Raw genomic sequence first — 8,631 nt, forward strand, 5'->3', positions numbered from 1 at the left:
GTTGGGAGACCAGGAAGGGCTACATGAGACCCTGTCTCAAATAAGCAAACAAGCAAACAGAATGCAGTGGGGGTGTGCCTCCGGTAGTGTGGGTATCATTTATTGAGGTTTCATCCACAGCTCCCCAGCAGATGAGAAAACAAAGTCAAAGAAACGAGGTTGGCCAGCCGGGGTGGGGGGTAGGGAGTGGGGGGTAGGGGGTGGGGGGTAAGGGGTGGGGGTGGGGGTGGGGGTCTGGATGGGGCTGGAACCAAGGCCATTTACCTCTCACACCCTCAGGGTTTGGGGACGGATTGGGGGGGGTTGAAGGTTTTGGAGCTGCTTATGTGAAGATCCTGTCCCTTCAAGATTAGGTTTAGTGGGGAGCAAGCCTGGAATCGCCTCCCCTGGCTCCCAGCCACCTCTCATGTTTATAGACATTGTCACCAGCCCAGCGTGAAGGCCCCATCTGTAAAATGGGGAGAGAGAGTTTCAGCTGGCCCTGCCGAGGCAAAGGGTGTCTTGAATGTTAAATGCAATCTCAAGGGTCTAGATGGAAGTGTTTGTCACTGTCAGCCAGACTCAGGACAGCGTTATCAGAGGTATCAGAGGTGGTTCCCAGAAAGGATGGAGAAAGCTCCTTTTTCCTCCCAGAAAACGCCAGCATTGAGCCCCAGCGATTTTTGAAGAGGGCTGTTCCCCACTCCCACCCTTGAAAATAGATTTTTTTTTTTTCTCTCTCTGAAATAATGCTGGGTCTTCACAACTCTAAATATCTCAGACCCAAGGATGTTCTGAGCAAACCACAGTATACATAATACATGCTTTCTGTTCTTATCTAAAGAGCCCCTAGGCTTTGAGGATGGGGCTGCCAGCCAGAGCCCACCTCTGTCCTCTGCCCTGCCTCCAGTTCGGAGCTCTGGCAAGGGCATTGTGGTAGAGGACCTGGAATGGATTCAACACTCCAGCTCCTGCTGCCCCCTACACAGCCCCTGGAGCGGGGGTGGGTGGGTGGTGGTGGTGGTGTGTGTGTGGCTGTAGGAGGCTCTCGGGGAGTGAGTGCCCGGTGTGGTAGGGGAGGCCTGGAGAGAGTGTGGGTGCTGTAAGGGTGATCTGTGAGCCCAGATGGCCTTCTGTCCTGTGGAATTCAATGAGCTGCGAAGGGAAGGATGAATAGAACTTCACTGGCTGGGTTAGGAAGCACGCTTCAGGGTGCTTGTTAGAAGCTTAGAGGCCTAAAGAAGGCTGGTATTTCTAGAGGTGGGGAGGAAGAGCAGGGGGCAGGGCAGCTGGACCCCGGAAGCACATGCCCTGAAGGAGCTTGGAGGTAATTCCTAGGGTGCCAGGGAGTCAGTGCAGCTTTGGAGCAGGAAATCACCCGGCTTCAGCCTCACCTGCAGGGGAAGGGTTAGGGTTTCTGTCTCTCTCTCCTTCTACTCAGGGAACCAAGGGTGGGCAGGGACTGGAGCTGGGAAGGAGAGGGGGGGTTGGAGCCACATTCTTTGTGCAGAGATGTCCCAGGAGACCCAGGTGACGCGGACCTAGGCTTTGTCAGCATCCCTGGTTGGGACGCATTCTTGATTCTGGTGCCCAGGTGAGATGTTCTCCTTCCAAAGCTCCCTTCTGACCGCTGGGGGGCTCTGCAGTGCCCAGCCTCAAGCTTGCCAGGTTTCGCCTGCCCACGCAGGGCCGCCTCAGTCCGGCCTGCGCCTGCTCTGCTCGCATTTCATGCTCCAGGTGGCACAGTCTGCAGAAGGAAGGGAGGAGAGGCAATTCTCTGCCCTGCTCAGGACTGGCTCTATGTCGCCAATCTTTATGAAGGAGGTCCGATGCCCCCAATTCTCCATCCCTCCTAGGGAGTCTCTGCCTGCTAGAGCTGGGTGCCTGTGTGTTGGAAAAGGGGGGGGGGGAGGGCTGACTGCATTGCACACCGCAGATCGCAGCTGCCTCTGGACGCTGAAAAATCCAATTTTCTTCCTAATTGCCACCGCCCGCGCGCTCTCCCCTCACAGCCTACTTGTGCTTGCCGGAGCTTCCCCCCACCTTTCCCCCACTCCTGCCTCCCGCTGCCTACCCCACGGCTGACGCCGCCCCCCCCTTGCGGTCACCCGTGTCGGGACGCACCATATATCATGTCTGCAGCCGGGAGGGGCTGGGGAGCCGGCCGGCCCCCGCCCCGGGCTCCCTGACGAAATCGTCCTTTTCCAAGGCGGATGACAGGTTGTGGGAACAACAGCTTGAATTACGGAAAGAAGTTTCCCCACTGAGTTAATCTGCAGTGGCTGGAGGTGACCTTCTGGAGACGGCGATTAATCACGGGCCGTGGCGGGCGCAGCGCCACGCCGGGCCCTTTGGGGGAATACTAATTCCACTACAAGATAAATCATAATTTGACAATAATCATCTGCCCTAATCACTCCAATTCTTCCGTTTAATTATTTGTATACACCGTGTTTCTTCAACGAGGACCCTGTGTGCCCATGGGTGAGGAGGGATGCCAGTGTGGGCACAGACCCCTCTTGGGCCTTTCAGCTTGTCCCTTCTGTTGGTGTGTCCAAGGAGGCCCTACTCAGATCTGATGGGGAGATAGTGAAGATCAGAGTTTCCATAAGGAAGTCTGGGTAAACTGAGGTACAAAAAGAGGTTAGGTTTTTGTCCCAGGTCACACAGCAAAACTCTGGGGAGCCAGGCTGAGGATGAAGGATTCTGACATCCAGTCCTGCTCCGGACCCCATTGCCCACATCTCCTGTCTGCTCCGCCCTTAGGGTCCTGCCACGTTGGCTTTCCTCTCAGCCAGCGTGGACAGGGCTGCTGACTGCTTCCATGCCCACTACCCAAGCCTGGTTCTGGCTATGCAACCGGTATGAGAACCAGGAACTATGGGCCTCTAAGCAGGCATGGCCTGTACCTGCCCCCTGAGTGTTGGCAGACCTCTGCCAACTGATGGGACGGACCTCTCCAATTTTGTATCCTTTGCCTGTAAAGGGCTGGATTTCCTTTTTCCCGGGGGAGGGGAGGCCTGGCCAGATCACCTTGGCCTGCTTTCACCGTTTTCATTACGTCAGAGGCCAGCCTCTGCGTCCCCAGTGGGTCTCCTGGTGCTGCTGTGGCGGCCTGTGTTTGGTCAGGCTGGCGTAACCGTTAACTGCTCTGTGCCGTGGCCCTGGCAAAGGCTGGTTCAGCCTCCACAGGACCTGACTCCCAGGAGCAGGCGTCCGAATAACTTGGGGGTTTTGTTGCAGGCTGCCTCCTGACCCCTCATGGTGAGAGGTAGAGGTAGCTGGAGAGAGGGTACAATAAAGTCTGCTGGCTCCAGTGTGGCCCCCTGGGAGGGGCGCTGTGCAAGGCTGGTTCCCTCAGACAGGAGCCCAGAGCTTGGCTGGGTGTGTGATGTGGTGCTACAGCCGCAGAGAACGCAGTGCAGATGTAGAAACAATGATGGAGGCCGTGGGTTCTCCTTCCCCACAACAGGGGCCTGGGCTCCGCTCCGAGAGAGAAGACAGAACAGCAAAACCAGCTGTGTGTGTGGTGAGGCACACCTGTAATCCCAGCTAAGGAAGGAGGCTCTCCTTGAGGCAGCACAGGGAAACCTGGCTCAGAAAACAAAACAGGGGCTGGAGAGATGGTCCAGTGGTTAAGAGCACTGGCCGCTCTTTCGGAGAACCCAGGTTCAATTCCTAGTACCCTCCGGGGTGACTTACAACCGTTCATAACTCTAGGAGGATAGATCGCCCTCTTCTGGCCATCTTGGGTACTGCATGCATGTGGTGCAGAGGCAAACCCACATACACATAAAAATAAATTTAAAATCTAAAAAAAAGACAAAAGAGAAAGCCAGGTGTGGTGGTGAATACCTTAAATCCCAGCACTCAGGAGACAGAAGCAGGCAGATCTCTGAGTTTGAGGCCAGCCTGGTCTACAGAGCAATTTCTGGTATAGCCAAGGCTATACAGAGAAACTCTGTCCTGAACAGCTCTCCGCTGCCCCCTCTCCCCCCCCCCGGTTTTTATTTATTTTTTTAAATAACAAATAAGAGGGTGGGGTGCTGCTCAGTTGGCAGAGGGCTTGTCTAGCCTGCACAAAGCCTCGGGCTTGGTCTCTAGCATGATATAACCCGACACAGTGACAAACCCCTAAAGTCCACAGTCAGGCAGCCCCTTATCAGGTGCTAGTCTTTGCCTGCCTCTCAACCCTGAGTTCTCACACCCTCTTGGAGTGAGATGTGATGTCCGCCCATTTACAGATGGGGAAATCGAGTCTCAGGTGAAGGCCCTTGTTAATTACCAGGTTGGCTTTTGTACTTAACCCTCTGCTCTGTTTCTGCCTCCTAGCGATCATTTTACCAACGTTGTTAAATGTCTGGTCTGTCTACCTCTCAGGCTCAGGCTTCCTGGCGTAGGACGGAGTCTTGGGGCAGTGTTTCAACGAAGAACAGCCAAGTGCCTGTAAGTCCCCCATGGGGTCTAATTTTCTTTCCTGCTGGAGTTTCCCACTACCCACGGACACAGAACCCCCCTCTCCGTCCTTGATTACAGGTCTGTGCCGCCATCTCTGCTGCTCGGTGACTCTTGCCTGGAGCAGGGCCATGGTGTGACAGGCAGTGTCTGGGAACCCAGTGGCCTCCTTCTGATGCTGTTTCCTGACAATCTGAGGGCAGATGAGGGGGCAGGTGGCCACGGGAATGTGTGACTTGGGTTTTGGTCAGGCACCATGGCTGTGCCTCAGCCCTTACCCCCACCTAGCCTGCTTTCTAAAGGACGGTTTTCCCACACACCAAGCAGGGTTCTTGAGGGGGGGGGGGCACGGGAGTTGCCTGGCTCTAAGGATCTGAGCAAGGTCATTGACCTTTTCCAGGCTCAGTTTCCACGCTACAAACCAAGGGTAGTAATAATAGCTGGTGGTAAACCCTCGATGGTCGTTACCTGTTATTAGACCAAGTATCGGACTGCATGCTGAGGTCACACAGAGGCCAGCCATAGTCACCCTTCTCCAGCCCCAGGGTTTCTGGGGTGCTCAAGAAGGGAGGGACATGTCACCAGCAGATTGCCTCCCCCCATTCCAAAAGGTCCTGGCCCCTCCCAGCCAGTCTTACTCTGTCCTGTCTGGGGGGGATTGCAGGGTGGGAGGCAAAGATGGCTGGGTGGGGAGAGATGGCCTGGGGGAGAGCAGCTGAGTCGCAGGAGAGGGAGACAAGGCTGCGGCTATAAATACCTCCCAGGTAACAGGACCCGTAAAGGAAGGGAGGGAATTAGTCACATTCCGAGGCGCCTGGGAGCGAGGACGGGGAGCAATGACCTGAATCCATGGAAGGGAGAAAATTAGGCTAACCTTGGGAGGAGGGAGGCTGGGGGCCTGGGTGCCATGTCTCTTCAGAGGGGTGCCCTGCACAGGGGCTGCTGGGCAGAGGCCAGGTAGGACCCGTCGTGGCAGGAGAAGGCTGCAAGAGACTCTGTTGTTGTGGCGATGAGAACCTTTCCCTGTCTCTGATTCTCTAGATCTATTCTCTTTGGAAGTCCTTATAGCGGTCTAGCCCGGGCATTTCCTCATGTCCTTCTAAAAGATGATGTTTCCACACCTTCTCTGAGGCCTGGCATTCCCTGGAACCTTATACTTGAAGCTCTGGGGCGACTCCCTAAGTTCCTGAGTCAGATAGAACGGTGTTTGCTCGGGAGAGGAAGAAGGACGGATTATTACTTCCTTTCTTTCTGATTGAAATTGGCTGGGGAGGCTAGGCCACAGCGCGCTCTCTGGTCTCTCAGTCCTCTTCCTGCTTTGCCCCTTCCAGGTGGTTGCCAGAGCAACAGCCAGCGCATGCCCTCCCGTGCTCACACTCTCCGAGCTCCACTAGCAACGAAGTCTAGTTTCCTTGGCCGGGGTTAACAGGGGCCAACCCCACTGGCCCACTCCAGGCGCCCCCAGCACGGAGATCTGCCACCTCGCTACACTCCCCAGCTCTTCAGGCTTGCGGGCGCCCCCCCCTCCCAGACAGGGTTTCTCTGTGTAGCCCTGGCTGTCCTGGAACTCGCTCTGTAGACCAGGCTGGCCTCGAACTCCGCTTGCCTTTGCCACCACCACCCTGCCAGGCTTGGTTCTCTAACCACATTCACTGTCCTTGCTCTCCCTAACCTGCAGCCTGTTAGCTGGGATTCTTCTCCCTTGCTTTGCAAGAGCTGTTCTTTCAGCCCAGACTGCTCGTCTCTTGCTCCGCCTGGTAGGTTTGCGTTTTCTCTTAAGACCCAAGGCTAGATCTGTGTCCCTGATGTCTCCCTGGCTGCGTCGGGTTCTTTTTGGTTATGCTCTGGAGACACCGTGGTGATAGTGCCCGGAAGTGGTTAAGGTTCAAATTAGAAGACCCGCTCTGTTTCTTGCTGTGTGGCCTGGGGAGCATAAACATGCCCTCCTGGGCCTTAGTTTCCTCATCTGTTAAAAAAAAAAAAAAAGGAGGGAGGGGCGGGGATTCTGTCACTGTGTTTCTCAACGGTCACGAAAACACACACACACACACACACACACACACACACACACACACACACACACACAACAAAAAGCCAAAAATCCCTGCTCGACCCTCGCCTGAGATGGGTTTAGCACACAGTCGACGGTGGCTGCTGTTGGGGTCACAGTATTGATCGCAGTGTTTCTGCGTCTGCCTCCCCTGCGGGCGGAGATGGGGGCGGGGGGGGGGGGCGGTGCGGCGTCCCGGTGTGACTCGTCGTCGCTGCAGCCGCAGTGGCCAGCTCGCGCCTGGCACCGAGACGGTCGGCAAATGTTTGCTGAATTAATGAGTGGGGGCTGCAGGGAGGGCTTGGGCTGCAGTTCCGCCTGGGCTGTTGCAGCTGGGGCGCGCGTGTACATGTGTGTGCCCCTGGGAGCGGTAGTGAGGGGTGTTCGTGGGGGGGGGGGAGGCGGGAGCCGGATTCGTGTCCCGGGGGTCTGGCGGCGCCGTGGGCAGCCTGGCGCGCCCGCTCCCTGGGGTCCCCGCCGAGCGCCTGCCTGGCTGCGGGACCCCGTTGCCAGGAGCAGTCAGGATGCGGCAGCGTCTCCATGGCAACGCGGCATCTCGAGCCTCGCGCCGCCCTCCCCCGGCGCCCCGCGGTGGGCAGGAGGCCGAGCCTGGCAGCCCCTCCCGGCCCAGCAGCCAGCAAGCTGGGCCAGGAGGCCAAAGCCTGGTAGGAGGGGCTGAGGAGGGGGCTCCTTATTTTTCTGGGAATGAAAGGCTGACCTGCCTTTACTTCCCTCTATGTCTGGGGGAAGCAGAAAAAGGAGACTCTGTTCTCTGTGCATATGCCGCGTCCCCCCCGCCCGCCCCCCCCCCCCCCCGCCCCAACCCCAACAAGCTAGGAAATCATGGACAGGTTCTGGTCAGGGCCAGAGTCTCTTGAGGGATAGATCTGATCTAAATCCTGACTGTGAAATTGGCACAGCGACACGGGCTGGAGGGGCTGTGGAGAGGACCCTGAAGCACGGGGCGGAAGTACCATCCTGAACCAGTGTATGAGTGCAAGTTCAGGGATTGCACCCGGGTGAAGCGCGGTGTGCACCGCTCATAGGTACTGCTCATGTCCCCAGTACATTCTATGACCCTCTTGACCCTCTTAGCCATATCCTTAAACCCACTTACTGCTTCCTACTGTGGGTTTGGGCCCCCAGCTCCTAGGCGGTATCCTCATCTCTACAAGGGGTTACTCAGTATGCCCCTAGGGTCAACTGTTGGCTTTCAAATAGCCACTCAGGATTCTACAGCACCACCGTGTAACTCCACGGTGCCCTCCTTCCTTTTTAGGATTAGTGCCTTTTAACAGTCTCCAGGGATCATGCACTGTTCCCAGTCCCTGTCTGGTGGTCCCCCAGCGGTCTCTCACGAAGCTGTCCAGTAACCTGAACATTCAGTGTAGTTCCCATTCCCTTCCTGTACTCACGTCAGAGTACTTAGCGACGACCACCACAACCTCTCCCTGTTCAGTGTAGTCCCATTAGGCACTTCCTGGCCCACAACAGGTAAATTCTCTTTTGATCATCCTCTGTCCTCACTTCCACCCTGGAAGCCTCAGTACAGCCAAGCTGTAGTGCTCGCAATGACCAGGAGGGGGCGCACGAAACACTCTCCCGGAGGCCACAGCGTGGGGCGCGGCCAGTGTGGAAGGCCAAGGGGCAAAGTGTCGTTGTACCAAGACTGAATCCATGCCCAGGGTGGGGCTGCATCCCAGGGAGATTCTTCCCGAAGTTGGTGCACCCTCCACGCGGCATCCTTTGCGGGCTCACAGAAGACGCCGTCGTGGTTTGGGCTCTGAGAGGGAACGCGCGCCCTCTGGTGGCCGCGGCGCAGAGCTGCTCCCCAGGTTGCTAGGGAAAAGGTGCTATGGTATCTATCTTTTCATCACCTTCTGCAGTCTGTGAAGGGTTAAGGTCATCCTTGCTTCCTCTCACAAAATGAGATTTCCTCCCATCTGTGGATGAGAGAAATGGACTCCTCTCTGTGCATGTGGACAGAGCTCCAGCAGGAGGGACCTGGTTAGGTTTCTGCAGACTGTTGTGTTTGGGTGATTCACTAAGATTGAACGGTGATCTTGTGCCCATTTCTGGCCTGGCATCATCGATAGATAGTGATTGAGTTTCTTGAAATGTCTCCCCCATCTGTTTCGCATGGTTGG

The 8,631-nt window shown here is 56.5% G+C and overlaps 1 long non-coding RNA gene across 2 annotated transcripts; it reads right to left on the reverse strand.

Annotated features, from left to right (window-relative positions):
* Nucleotides 1–223: 223 nt before the first annotated feature.
* LOC143269550 (uncharacterized) lies at nt 224–6,955 on the reverse strand. 2 transcript variants are annotated; one of them, XR_013046037.1, is made up of 3 exons: nt 2,104–6,955; nt 1,374–1,726; nt 224–448 (listed from the first exon to the last, which is right to left on the reverse strand). It is a non-coding gene; the product is annotated as an uncharacterized LOC143269550 (long non-coding RNA). The 2 variants fall into 2 exon arrangements; XR_013046038.1 differs by having other exon boundaries at nt 1,521–1,726; nt 2,104–6,949.
* Between the last annotated feature and the right edge of the window lie 1,676 nt (nt 6,956–8,631).

The sequence above is a fragment of the Peromyscus maniculatus genome, chromosome 19, assembly GCF_049852395.1.
Source record: "Peromyscus maniculatus bairdii isolate BWxNUB_F1_BW_parent chromosome 19, HU_Pman_BW_mat_3.1, whole genome shotgun sequence".
Lineage (NCBI taxonomy): Eukaryota > Metazoa > Chordata > Mammalia > Rodentia > Cricetidae > Peromyscus > Peromyscus maniculatus.